We start from the raw sequence: 13,992 nt of genomic DNA, 5'->3' as shown, positions 1-13,992 counted from the left end.
TATTGTTTAGAACTTTTGGTGTGCTATTAGCCTCTTTGGTTTAAACACCTTAGCCTGGAAGCCATGCTTTATAAGTTGTAGCGGCTCAGAGTAATATGGCTTGACTTAAGAAAGGCCAAGGTTTAGAAGATGAATGCCTCAATATCAAGTCAAATAAGCCATCAGCATAACCACATCTTTACAGTTTTAGAGGTTCTTTACAAGGATCTTGCTTTTCAGGAGTAGAATCTAAAGATACCAAATACAGATTTTAATCTGATATTTGAGGTAACTGCAACTTTTTTTAACAGCATAACAAGAGAAAAAAACATATTTCTTCTCTTAAACCCTCAGGAGAAGAGAAACTAAATAAATTAAATTTCAGCAATAATATTATTTTCACACAATTTCTCTCATCTTTTTTGTCCTACTGAAATAACTTCTCAAAATACTCAGCAAATAAAATAAAGAAAATGAAAGGATTTCTGTTTGAAGAAATTTAGAGAATAAGGTGTGCCTTGTTTCAATTTCCTTTCATTTACTGAAGCATTTACTTTGCAAATTTATAAAATTATCCCCTCTATAATAAAACTGGCACAAAATACTAAACAAACTTACTTGTTTTCAGTTCTCTAAAACTCATACTTCTAATAAGGAAGTTAAAGATTCTATTTGTAACCTGGCCCAAAGTACATCCCCAGAAAATTCTATTTCCCTTCCTGACCCTGATAATAGGAAATATGCTGGGAATAGTTTCCCAAAGGCCATGTGATCACCAGTAATATACTATGAGTCAAATATGGTCACATAAGGATGCAGTGTTTGTCAAACTTCAGCCCTTCCAACTCCACCATCACAATTCTTGTCATCTATGACCTTTATCATTTACCTGCAGGAGAGGCAATATGAACACAGATAAATACAGTGATACACTGCAGATACTATGAGAGAAGTATCTATCAGGTGGAGAACACACAAAGGAAAGGTGTGAGGCAAGACAGGAGGTAAAGATGGCGTCTCGCCAGGAAAGTGTCACAGAGAAAGTGAGTCTTTAAAGATGAATATGTAAGAATAAGCATATGAGGGATTAAAATCCCTCTAGAGAGCAGCAGACAGAGCAAGTATGACAGGAAGGTAAGGGCTAGGAGGTGTAAAAAGACTAGCCTTCTCTTTTGAAGACCTGGGAGCTGGCCAATCCCTCCTTGAAGGCCTTCCCGAATACCTCCTCTTTCAGGGTGCTTAGCTCAGTGAGAGTCCCTCTGGTTGTCTTATGTGACCCTAAGCCATCTATATATACATTTGCCTCTTGGGGAAACATCCTGACCATTTGTTTTAACCAATAATTCTTTACTTAATTCACCAGCCCAAATCTTGTACAAATAGCTTATCCAATCTTCAATCTAGTACTTCTAATCACTTACAGGACATTTTAAGTAGTTTGTTCCACTTTTAGCTCAATTGTGATATTTCCAAAATCAAGTCCATCCATTCCCCTACCTTGCCCCATGTGTTCGCTGTAATATGTATCTGTTCCTAACATGTTTATCTTTCCTGACTCTCGTGGTCAAAATCTTGGGCATCCTCTGACTCTTCCCTGTGCTCTGCTCCTCCCACTCAATCAAGACCAGTCAAGTATTTAGGAAAGTCCCCGGCCCATATTAGACACTCAAAATTATTAACTGCTGAAGTGCCAAAATCAATTCAATGAATAAATAGAACATTGGTAAATCAAATCTTCCTTGAAATTGGCTTGTCTTTCTATTCTCCATTCTATTTGCAGTACCTTACTACTTAGCATCCATTAACCCATTCACTCCCTTATTCATTTTTGCCTTAAATATTGCTTTAAATACTCAAGCAAATATTTGTTGAGAGACTACCATATGCCTGGCACCAATAGGTGATTGGAATATAGCAATGAATAAAATAACAAAACTACATGTTCTCCTGTGGTGCATATTCTAATGAAGGGAGATGTTAATAATCAAATAATTCAATAAAACATACAAGTCCATAGTCCCTTATATGAAAATATTAAATCAAAAAAGCTCTAAAAACTGAAAGTTTCTCCTTAATTCACTGATTAACAAAACACAAACTGAACTAACATTAGACTATGTGTATGCTGTATTTATTCCCTTTTGAGGAAGTACCTGAATAAGCTTGGTTGATACATGATATATAGTAAACACACTATATTAATTTCCAAAATCTGAAAAATAATCTGAATTCCCAAACAGGGTTGGGACAGGGAGTGCTGGTGAGGCTGCAATTTGAAGTACATCAGTCAAGGATTACTTCATTGCAACAGGGATATTTGAGCCAAACCCCAAAGCAGGTAGGGGAAGGGGGTGATATCTGAGAGAAAAGCATTCTAGGAAGAAGGAACAGCAAGGTAAAAGACTCTTAGACAAGAACATAGTAGTATGGTTGATGAATAGAAAAGGTGCCAGTGTAACTGACTCAGTGATTTAAGGGAAGAGTAGTAGATGGCAGGCATCAGGGGTACAAATCACTTAGAGACTTAATATCCACTGTAATAGAATTTGGCTTTTATTAGAGTGAGATGCGAGAACCATGGGGGGTTTGGAATAGAGGAATAGCATAACCTGATTAATATTTTAACAGGATTACCCTTTGTGGTAGATAATCTCCAAAGACAGCTGCCATCAATCAATGGCTTCCCCCCATGAACATGCATGACACTCTACTAATCAAGAGGTGGAATCTTTGTCCTCTCCCCTTCAATCTGGGTGGCCTTCTGACTTACTTTTCCCAAAAAAATAAAACAAATGTTACAGTCTGGAAATTCCATATCCAAGCCTTAAGTGATTACAGCTCCAACTTCCTCTGTTATAGAAGTTGGCCAAGTTGTGAAGAGTCTGACAACCCTGAAATTATCATGCTGTGAGAAAGTCCAGTTTAGTCATGTGGAAAGACTAAGTGGAGGAGAACCAAGGAGTCCAGACAACAGCCAGAACTGAAGCTCTATATGTGTGACTTAATGTCTGAGCCATCTCAGACATCCCTTGACCATTGAGTCATACCAGCTGAGGCCACATACATTGCAGTGTAGAGACAAGTCATTCTCTTGAGCTTAAGAAAATAAAATGGTTCTTATTTTACGCCACTAAGTTTTGGGGTAGTTTATTATATGGAAATTAGTAATTGACATTGAAACTACTATGAGACTGAGTGGTGGGAAGACACCTGGAGAGAGGCAAGGACACTGTTAGTGAAGGCTAGAAATGCAGTGACGAAATAGTTCAACCTAAGACCTGCTAGATTGGAAAATAACACCTATTCTCATTCTTGCCTTTCCAGGCAGCAAAAGGTTTTCCAAGAAATAATTAGTTTCAGGGCAAAGATCAAATCCAGGCTCTACTATTACATGTGCTCTCAGGGTGAAGATCAAATCAGGTGTGTGGCATGGAGGCCCTTCATTAAGAACTCTGAAAGATTTAAAATGGTGTCTCATAGACCTTGCCAACTAGTCAAAAGGCTTCTAAAAACGGTAAGGGCTTCTATGGCATCTTGACTTCCCAACAAATTAAAGTGGAACTTGTCTCAAGGATTTTCTGGTTATGTCTTTTATCTAACGGAGTGAATGAATCTCAGTAAAATTCATAGGAAGCCCCTGAGATTTTAAATATCATTGAACTTAAAAACAAAAAGCAGTTAAACAAAAGTGATATACAAAAGGTCTCTAAATTATTAACCCTCTAACATCAGGAAGCAGGCTACGCCACTGCAAAGAATAGCAAAAATTATTTCTCATTGAAAAGAAAGAAAGAATGAGAAAAGGAGCCCAAAGTGCAAAAGGTAAAGTTAAAAGCCACAGAGAATCACTCCTAGGGAACAAATTTAAACCTTAATCAGGAACATGTATTGCTTCCAAAGCAAGAACTTGGGATATATGCCGGCTCTATTTAGACTTGTTATGCACTAGCGACTGTTATATGCCTTCTATTGTCTTGTTTTGAAATGGTATTTTTTAAAGCAATTGTCCTATTTTTGTTTTACCATTGTACATTGGGACAAGGGGAAGGTCACAGATAACCTATCTTCTTAGTTACAGGTTTCTGCACTCAAGAAACTACATCAGAGAAATATCATCCTCATCTGGAGCTCCAGTTTAGAGACTTAAAGTCTGAGTTTGATGCCATAATGAGATAAGCTATGGGGGATCCTGAAAGTCAATAATTAGTTAAATGATACAACTACTTGATACCAACATTATGTAAAGTCCAAGTTAGCCATGTATAGAGGTCACATAAAGAGAGATGGATGCCTGGCCAGCCATGAGCTTTCCAGCTATCCAAGCTGATGTTCTAGACATGTGAAGGAAGATGCCTTCTTGAATGTCTCATCTCCAGCAGCCTAGGAGGAGTCAAGCAGCCGAAAGTAGCCCAGATTACAAGATCACGATAAATAACAAATTATTATTATTCAAGTCACTAAGTTCTGGGGGTGTTGTTTTGTTTTGTTCTTGTTTTATGGCTGTTGATCCTTTACATGCAGGGACAGGTAACTGAAACACTGTGGCTGCTATGTTGAGAACAGGCTGGGGTGGAGATAAGGGGACAAGCAGCAGGCACTTTTGCAATAATACTGTGAGACATGATAGCAACTTGAACCCAGGTGACAGCAGTGAAAAAAAAGGTGAGAAGAGATAGGATGTGGGGTATATTTTGAAGGCCTAGCTAAATAATTTGGTGGCAGATTCAACGTGGAATATGATATAAAGAGATGTTAAGGACAAATCCAAGATAGATTGACTGATTATCTGTGGAACTAAGAGAATGAAATTGACATCAAGTAAGATGAGGAAGAAGGTGGGGCAAGCAGATATGGCAGTAAAGGTAGGAATCCAGTGAGTATTAGACATCCAATCAGAGACGGGTGAATAACAGATAAATAGACTGCTAAATGAGTCTGGAGTTCAAGGGAGAGATCATGGCTAGATTCACATGTACATTTGTGAATCATCAATGTAAGAAGGGATTAAAAACCATGACACTAGATGAGATCACCAAGACAGAGAGTACAGATAGAGAACAGGCCTAAGGATTGAGCCCCCAGACTGCTATATTTACATGTTAGGGAAATTAGGAACTAGACAGAGACTGAAATTGTTGCTGGTAAGGTAAAAGGAGACTGAAATTGTTGCTGGTATGGTAAAAAGAAAATAAGGAGAAGGGGAGTGGCTTGGAAGCCACATGAAGAACTCTCAGGTCCTGCTGAAAGGGTACATAGGAAGGGACCCAAGAACTAACCACTGGATTTAATAAAAGGGATGTTCGTGGTACCTTTGACAAGTGTATTTCTAGTGGAGCAGTGGAGGTGACAGCCTGGCTGGTTCAGGAGAGAATGGAGAGAGGAAAGCTGGAAACAGAGAATATAGTTAAGGTTGTAAGTTTTCCTGTAAAATGTGGGCAGAAAAAAAACAGATATAGAAGTGAGCAGAAACGTGAGGAGAAAAACATGAGTCTTTTTTAAAAATGGCAGAAGTTATAGCACGACTACGTGGTATTGGGAAAGACCCATAAGAGACAGAGAAAAAAAGGTGATGAAAAGAAAGAATGAATTACTAGAGTTATGTCCTTGAGCAGAAAATGAGAATGAAACTACACTCCTGAATTAACTGTGATGGATTTCTAGCTGGTTTCCTTATCTCTAATTGTCTTTTCTTCAATAAATTCTACCTCAAGCTAATTTCCCTAAAATACTATTTTCATCACAGTATTACAACATTGTTTTGCTATATTACTTATGTTTCCTACCTCTTCTACAGTTCTCCGCTTAGCTGTCAAACACTTGAATGATGATTGACTCATGCTGAAGTCAATACAAATAGACTGACCAACCCTCTGCTAAGCACATGGAGCACATTGTCCTTACTCAAAATGTAGGTGTAGAATCAGACACATAAAAATGAGTTTACAGACATTAAAGTTGTTATAAGGGAATGTAGACAGTACCAAATGAATTCATGTAAGGGAGAAAATAATTCTGCCTGGGCAGTAGGTGGGAACAGAAAAAGTTATAGAGGGTTAACATTTTGAGCAGGACCCATGAAGGCTGACAAAGAATGGCAAGTGTGTCTGGGACACTGAGGCAGGGTGACTGCAGCTGAGGCTAGAAGAGGAGACTTCACTGCAGAGGCTATCCAAGCCCTACTAGAGCTTATTTTGCACTAGTCCCCAGTGGGAAACCTCTACAGAAGCTAGCCCGGGCTCTTTACTGCTCCCCATCCCGCTCCCTGTACTTTGCTTTAAGCACAGTAACCCATGGTAATCCAGAAGCCAAAGGGAGAGTGTGGAAAAGAAGGCTGAACTATATATCCCAACCAAACAATACGCACCTCTGGCGTACCCTACAACTTTCCCAGGGGTTTGTGGACATAGACGGTTCTAAAGGAACCGATTTCAAGATCCGTAACTTCCATAGGAGCCCCTTTTACCAGAGATATGCCTGATGTGTGCCCAAAGCAGGCAGATTTCTGGCAAGTTCTCCTTCCTCACTTCCTCTTTCATAATTACCCTTCTCCCACTTTAGGAAAAAAACGCCTATCTCTCCCTATCCAGAATCTTAACATGTGCCTTGCCTCACCAGGGTGCCAAATAAAGGGGCAATTTGAAAAGTTGATATAAGAGACATCTTTAATCAAAGCATTGACATATCTACTTGTATGATATATATTTCCAATATTGTTTTAGTTTTTTTTTTCAAGAGCATGTTATTTATTATTATTATTATTATTCTCCAATACAGGTTTGGTTTTCAGAACTCCACAAAACATAGCGATATTCACACTTTTCAACAAAAATAATTTATATTCAAAACACTGATGCAAGAAATTTCCTTAGCAGCTTTCTAAGTTTCTAGAAGCTGGAAAACCACATTGCGGCTTATTTTTTTTTTTAATTATACTTTAAGTTCTATGGTACATGTGCATAACGTGCAGGTTTGTTACATATGTTTACATGCGCCATGTTGGTGTGCTGCACCCATTAATTCGTCATTTACATTAGGTATATCTCCTAATGCTATCTCTCCCTCCTACCCCCACCCCGTGACAGGCCCCAGTGTGTGATGTTCCCCTTCCTATGTCCAAGTGTTCTCATTGTTCAATTCCCAACTATGAGTGAGAACATGCGGTGTTTGGCTTTTTGTCCTTGCAATAGTTTGCTGAGAATGATGGTTTCCAGCTTCATCCATGTCCCTACAAAGGACATGAACTCATCCTTTTTTATGGCTGCGTAGTATTCCATGATGTATATGTGCCACATTTTCTTAATCCAGTCTATCATTGATGGACATTTGGGTTGGTTCCAAGTCTTTGCTATTGTGAATAGTGCCGCAATAAACACACGTGTGCATGTGTCTTTATAGCAGCAAGATTTATAATCCTTTGGGTATATATGTTTTAGTTTTATGCTTAATAATCACTTATCAAAAATTAATGGTTCATTTGATTAATTTTGTAATGATAGCGTTTTAAATAACATAAGCAAGCATAATTTTCATAACAAAAATCCTCCAAATAAAAAATCAAGTTTTATGTACGTATTTTTGTTGCAGATGAGTCAGGAAATCAAATAACTTAAAAATAGAAAATCTTTAACAGTAAAATGTTCAATTAAGAAAAAATTATTTGATAATTTTAGAGGTCAGTGCTAACAGTGTGCAAGGACTACTTTGTCAAATTTCTATTAGAAGGTACATAAGCAAAATAGGAAGGAGAAGTAGCATTCAGTGATATAAGGGACCTAAGACCCTCTCTGGGCTTCTTTTGTGTGTCACAATGATAAGCAGAGCTTACCCCCACCACCACCCCCGTCAACCTTACAACCATCATATTTTCCTGTTCTAGAACCATTTTCAGTTTCAATTCCCTCATTTCACAAAATAATTTGTCACTTTCCTGATCTTATCTGCATCCTGTCAGCACTTGGAGGAACTATTAGCATTTAGAGAAGAAACAATTGTGTATTACATGCGGACTTTACAAAAATCCTTTTTTATATGGTCTACATAGAGTCTTCTGCACCTGCAGTGGTATGAAACACTATAAAATAAATGCATACAAATACCCTGACTCTGGATGTGAAATGTGGACAAATAATATTAGTGAACTAACCTGAGATCAAAGAGCCTCTTTTTCTCCTCTTTCTGACTCCAGCACTAAACAACTTTTTTTGTTGTTTAAAAAAGGGCAATATTCTTTGACATAGGCAAATTAATAAATAGCATTAAATCACCCCAAATGATGACCAGGGTCTATTTCAAGGTAAGGATAGCAGCATTTTAGTTTTCAGTACACTGAACACCTGAGTTTTCTTAGAAGAGAATACATATGATATCCGAAAAGCAGCATTAACATTAGAATCAAGATAAATCTCAGTGGAGTGTCTGTCTTACCTAGATGTGTCCTAATGCAAGTGAAACTCTGCATGCCTTTTTTTTTTCTTTGTAAATTCAGGATAAAAATGCAATAGTTACTCAAATTCAATGAGGACATACAGATAAAGTGCCAGTATGGTGCCTGAAACACAGCAGAGGCTTCCTCTTTGAAACTTTCAAAACCACATTAGGTTCCTACTGGAATGGCACTGTTAATAGCAATAATTTATACTTCAGGCTTTCTGTCAAGATTTCTTAGCTACTTATGTTTACCTAGTCAATACATTCTGGAAGCTGAGTAAAAATTAGCCCTTGTCTGCCCACAGCTGTTAACAAATAGTACAGTACAGTACAATATATACATACACACACATATATGCACATATACAGTATATATACATATAGCCATATATGCACACATATAGACATATACTTGATAGTATTTAATTAGTGAAATTCACCATCAAATAGGTGTTAGTTAATGCATTCCAGTACTCACTAAAATAACAATTTTTCCTTCAACTCCTCTATGGAATTTTTCCATCCAACCCATTCCTATAGGACAGCAGCAAGTATTTAAGCAATGTTCAGTGTCGGTAGTCTCATGCAGTTACTGTAATCAATGGGTAAGTAAGTCAAAGAGCTAATATTGAGCAAAAGAAGTGGCTTCTTGCCAACCCTTCTACCATAACGCCTTCTGAAGAGAGGATGTCCCAAATAGTTAACTATATCATCTCCAGCTGTGATATTATGGGAAACTCTTCTTCTCTGACCTCTCCATGAATCCCAGACTTCTAGTTGTATGGATGAAGGGATACATAAATAGGCAGAGACAGATATCTAGATCAATCCACATTTGCCTACTATTTGTCAGACTCTTTCAGCAGAAAGTGATGCAAATTAGACAAATGTTTTCATTCAGGGACCATAAAGGAAATTTCTCCAATATACCAAATACATATTGATACTCAAATGAATATTATTTGATTATAAAGATAATCTTTAAAAATATAATAATGTCAATTGCATAAGTACCATACAAACATTACTTTAAAACCGGCATGCTACCATTACAACGCTGCCCCAAAATAAATGGGGATTGATTATCACTGTCAAATTGTAGGAAATATTTTCATGCAAATAATACCATCCTCCCTAAATACCAACAGTCTTAAACTTGTCTGAGTTGGAATTCCAACTCTACCACTTTCTAGCTCTGTGACCTTGAGAATTTCCTCAGCTGTAAAATATATTGCCTACCACATAAGTTTATTATGATGTTTTTTAAAAATACATCCTTAGAACAATGTCTGATACATAATAAGAACTCAACAACGTTAGCTATTATTCATACTGTTTCTCATAACTTAAGTTATGGGTCTGAAGACAGAACTCTGTATTATGATTAGCTAACCTTCAGAAAAATAGTTAACACAATGAGCAGAACTCAACATTAAAATCCAGGAGAGATGGGGGGGAAAAGGACAGTAGTCTATATTTTTAAAAGATTTAAAACTGTTTTGGGTCAGAGACCCATTTAAAAAGCTGATCAAAGTTATGGATATTTTCCTGAGAAAAATCTGCAAGTACCCAGCATTTTAGGGCTCCTTTTCTAGCTATCCTGAAATCCATCAGAGGCAGCAAATCTGAGATGGAGTATCCCGTAGGCTTTAAAACCTTCCACTTCCAAAATCTATTTCGATAAACTTTAAACCACTGTTTTCTCCATCCCCCAAGGAAATTTATAAACATATATTTCATTGACAAACATTGTGCCTTGCAATATAGCTGTTGACATTGGCTACATTAATTTCATGGATTAAAACAAAAGAGCTTCATTTTAATCACCAGTAGTCTGCAGGAAAATTCCATCCAGAACTATAGCTTCCAACCAGGTTCTGGAGTTGCCACTCCAAATCAGCAGGGAACAGTGAAAACAAAAGTATGGGAACACCCTGCCTATCAGAAGTTCCAGACCAACAGCCAACTGACCCTTCTCTGTCACTGTTGCAAAGCAGATGATACTGCAGGAGAGACTCTTCTGATTGACTAAAATTCTGTGAGAAAACAGAAACATAAGGACACGCAACTAAGACAATCATGACAAACCTTAAGATCTCTATGATACTTGTTAACTTTAAGTAAAACTAGCTTTTTCTTCACTTTTTAAATCTAAATGGCTTTTGCTGTATTTTCAGTTCTTCTCTTTATATATCTTTATGTTCCTTCCCTTGTACCTCCTTGCTCTGTTGGCCACATTACTTAACACGAAAACAACAGGAGTTTAAAAATGTAACCCGTATTATATCTTTTTTATTCATTTCTGTATTTTTTGACAGGCTGGAGTGCAGTAGCAGATCATATAGCTCACTATAAACTGGAACTCCTGGTCTCAAGCTATCCTCTCACCTCAGCCTTCCAAAAGTGTATTGTATCTTGAGGCTTTCAGTAGAATGGTTCACCTTGCAACCTCTACATGGCAGGATGCATAATCACCAGTTTATTCTGTAATACCTGAGCAAAAATTCAGTCTAGCTAATATGGCCTCTTTCACCACACTGACAAGATAAGGATGACGACCACTTAGTTGGCCACCACCAGCATCATAATATTAGATAGTAGTTTAAAAATATATAATGGAAACTAGCTGGTGATCACCACTTTACTTCCAGTTTTGAAATTGCTGACTCATCCTATTTAAGAATCTGTTGTAAGCATCATTTAAGAATTAGTTTGGTTTAGACATACTTTGAAGTCAACATAGTTTTTAATGCATGGAATTACATAAAGTCACATGAACTGTATACCCTTGCAACATGCGGTCTTAATAACACTTGAAAAAATTGGCTGGATGTTCATTTAAAAGCCACGTTGAATAATGATTTGATTTCAGTGAAATTCGCTCGTATTTTTTCCAAGTTCCTTCGACATTCTAGATACACTATTGCTTCTCTAAGAGATAACTGGCTGGCGCAGAGTTGGAACCAATACAGACCCAGGCCTGACTGCCAAGCACTGACCATTCCTGCAAATGTCTCTCCCAGAAGACGTGTGCAAGCAAAGAAGAGGGCGATAATTTGATTTTGCAAAGGTAGGGATAGACGCACACGCACAGACATCTGCACCGGCCCACAAGGAGTTTGGGGCGGGAGCAGTTAGGAAGTGGGGAGCTGCAGTACCTTTTCTTGGCCTTCCTGAGCTTGACGGGGTGCAGAACTCAGCCCTCAGGGCTGCGGGACAGCGTCTTCTCAGAAACCGGCAGCTCAGCTGGGGCCGCCAGACGCGCGTCCCTCACCCTCCCAGCTGAGCGCAGGGTGCCCGGCCCGCCTTGCGCTAGCCAGCAGCCTGGGACGCCGTAAGATCGCAGCGCAGTAGGGAGTCGCACGCCAGGGACAAAGGGACCTGCGATCTGCGCTCCTCCGGAAGCGGGAGGATGGCGAGGAGAGCCTCGGAAGTGTCATTAAAGTGTCATTAGGGGAAAAACCAAAAATTGAAGTTGCGGCTAAGTTTTCCCCATGAGAGGGCGGGGCAGCCCGGCCGGTTGGGTAGACCAGAGGGTAGCGCTGGAGCTGGGAGGAGCCCCGGGCGTAGGCTTTCGGGGAAAATTCCATTGCCCTTTCAACCACCACCACTCCCCTCCCAAGGCAGAGAAGCCGAGCTCTGTACCTCCATCGAGTCCTGGCTGCAGGGTGGGGGGCGACAGCCACCGCAGCCGGGAGGGTGCGGCCACCCAGTTCCCTCCCGGCGGGGCGCCGGACTTCGAAGGCAGTGAGCGAGTCAGCTGGGATTCCCCCGGGCGCCTTCCACCCGGATTCCCAAACCCCGGCGAAAAGAAAAGTGAAAGAGAAAGAGCCGGGAGCAGAGACGAAGACAAACACCTCCCGCGGAGACTGGGGGTGGGGCGGGTGGCGGCGGCTCCTGGATGACTGACGGCCCCAGGTGTCACTGCTTCCCGGCCTGTTTCCGTCCCTGCCGGGGCCTGGGGCGCAGAACCTGCAGTGCGAGCGCAAGGACATCGAGGAGCCCCAGCCCCGCCTTGCAGGAACACCAGCCACCGGTCTCCTCCTCTACCTGCTGGGACACCTGCAGAGAAGGCAGAAGGACACTGGACGGAGCCCACCAGCCGCATCCCAAGCGACGGGCACCATGTGGGAAGCTTCCGCAGCTGAACCTGGAGACTCGGGCTGGGCTGGCGCGCATCCAAGTCGTCCAGAGGAAAGGGAAAAGGATGTCGGATCCGAATGCTGGGCGGCTGCTCTAGACGGGCCTCTTGGTCCCAGCACAGGCTGGAAGAAGGAAAGTTTGAAGTCCAACTAGGGGAAATGTTGGAAGAAGACATCAGGGTGGCAGCTTTGTGCAAGACAGTTGGTACAGGGAGTGAACTTACAGCAATGAACCTCTCTGCGGATCACTTTTCCAGTCTATTGTATAGTCCAGTGTAAAATATCACACATGGTCCCATTTGATGGAAGCGTGAGATGTTGTTCTTGTAGTATTTTTACATTGGAGGAAGGAACTGAGTTGAGGCTGAGTGATTTGCATGCCATAAAGGCAGTAGCAAAGACCTCACGCTCCGTTTTGAAAGTACTTTGCAGAATCTTGCACTCCTGTGAATCACTGAAAATCCCTCTTGTACGGTGCTTTCCAAATTTTCAGAGTCACGGTTCAGAGAAAATGATAAGTCTTCCTGGAGCTCGGTTTAATTTAGTTTAAAATTTAATTATGTTTTTTAATTACATAAATATGATAAATATCAAATAGAAAAATAATAGAAATTATTCACTTTCCATGTATATAAAGTCCCATATAATTTCATATTTTTATGAAAAAATTGAGTTTATTTTCATTAACTCAATTTTTCGATATCAGTTTTATATTTGAAATAATTACTGATCGATTTTTTGATGAGAATTACTTCAAACTCTAGATAGTCTCCATTAACAAAATAAGTGAGGCATAAAAATGCAAAAACAGTTTTTACAACCATTCAAAATTTCACCATAGTTGGAAATTATATTTAAGAATATGAAGCAATCATCCGTTTCTGTTCATGACGATGTCATGTTGAATTTTCTTGTGATGATGTCAATGGATTTCAAGACCAGTCAGAATTTTTCGCAGCAATACGTTGAAGCTCTGATTTGCAGAATGAGCATGCATTGGGAGAGCAAGACTGCAGCTGGATTGGATCCCATCACAAGGATACAGCAGCCACGGAAGGACAGATATGCATATGTGTGAAGATAGAGAATAGGGATGAACAAGTGTATCATGTGCCCCAACCTCACTTTGGACTGCTGCAGAGCTTCCTGGACTCCTGCCATGTAAACTCCTCTAGCACCTCCTTCAGCTCCTTTAATGGATACTGTGTTCTCTACAGCCGGTGAAGGAAGCAGGTGTCCAGACAATAAGACACCTCAGAGGCCACACTCAGCACCACCTAGCAGAGCTCGATATCAGATATTGCTGCTGCCAGAGGACGTATCATCACATCTCAGATCCTGTCTCTCTTGGACTGCCCACAAAGTCTATAGAAAGTTGCTCTCAGCTGGTGCTCACTAGCCTGTGGGCTTCAGCTTTGTTAGCTATCTGCAGGACTCAGGGACA

The 13,992-nt window shown here is 40.0% G+C and overlaps 1 protein-coding gene across 3 annotated transcripts in view; it reads right to left on the bottom strand.

Moving 5' to 3' along the window:
• Window positions 1-12,218, bottom strand: part of IL15 (interleukin 15) — a 79,898-nt gene extending 67,680 nt beyond the window's left edge. The window contains exon 1 of one of the 3 annotated variants that reach the window (XM_003257750.3): window positions 11,565-12,218. The gene's annotated coding sequence lies outside the window, so the exon portion shown is untranslated. The remainder of the gene's footprint in view (window positions 1-11,564) is intronic. The other 2 variants (XM_003257749.3, XM_030815214.1) reach the window with 2 other exon arrangements.
• Window positions 12,219-13,992: the final 1,774 nt, after the last annotated feature.

This window comes from Nomascus leucogenys, chromosome 7b, assembly GCF_006542625.1.
Source record: "Nomascus leucogenys isolate Asia chromosome 7b, Asia_NLE_v1, whole genome shotgun sequence".
NCBI classification, from domain to species: Eukaryota; Metazoa; Chordata; class Mammalia; order Primates; family Hylobatidae; genus Nomascus; species Nomascus leucogenys.
Note: the sequence above shows the minus strand (reverse complement) of the source record. Positions and strands in the feature narration are given on the sequence as shown.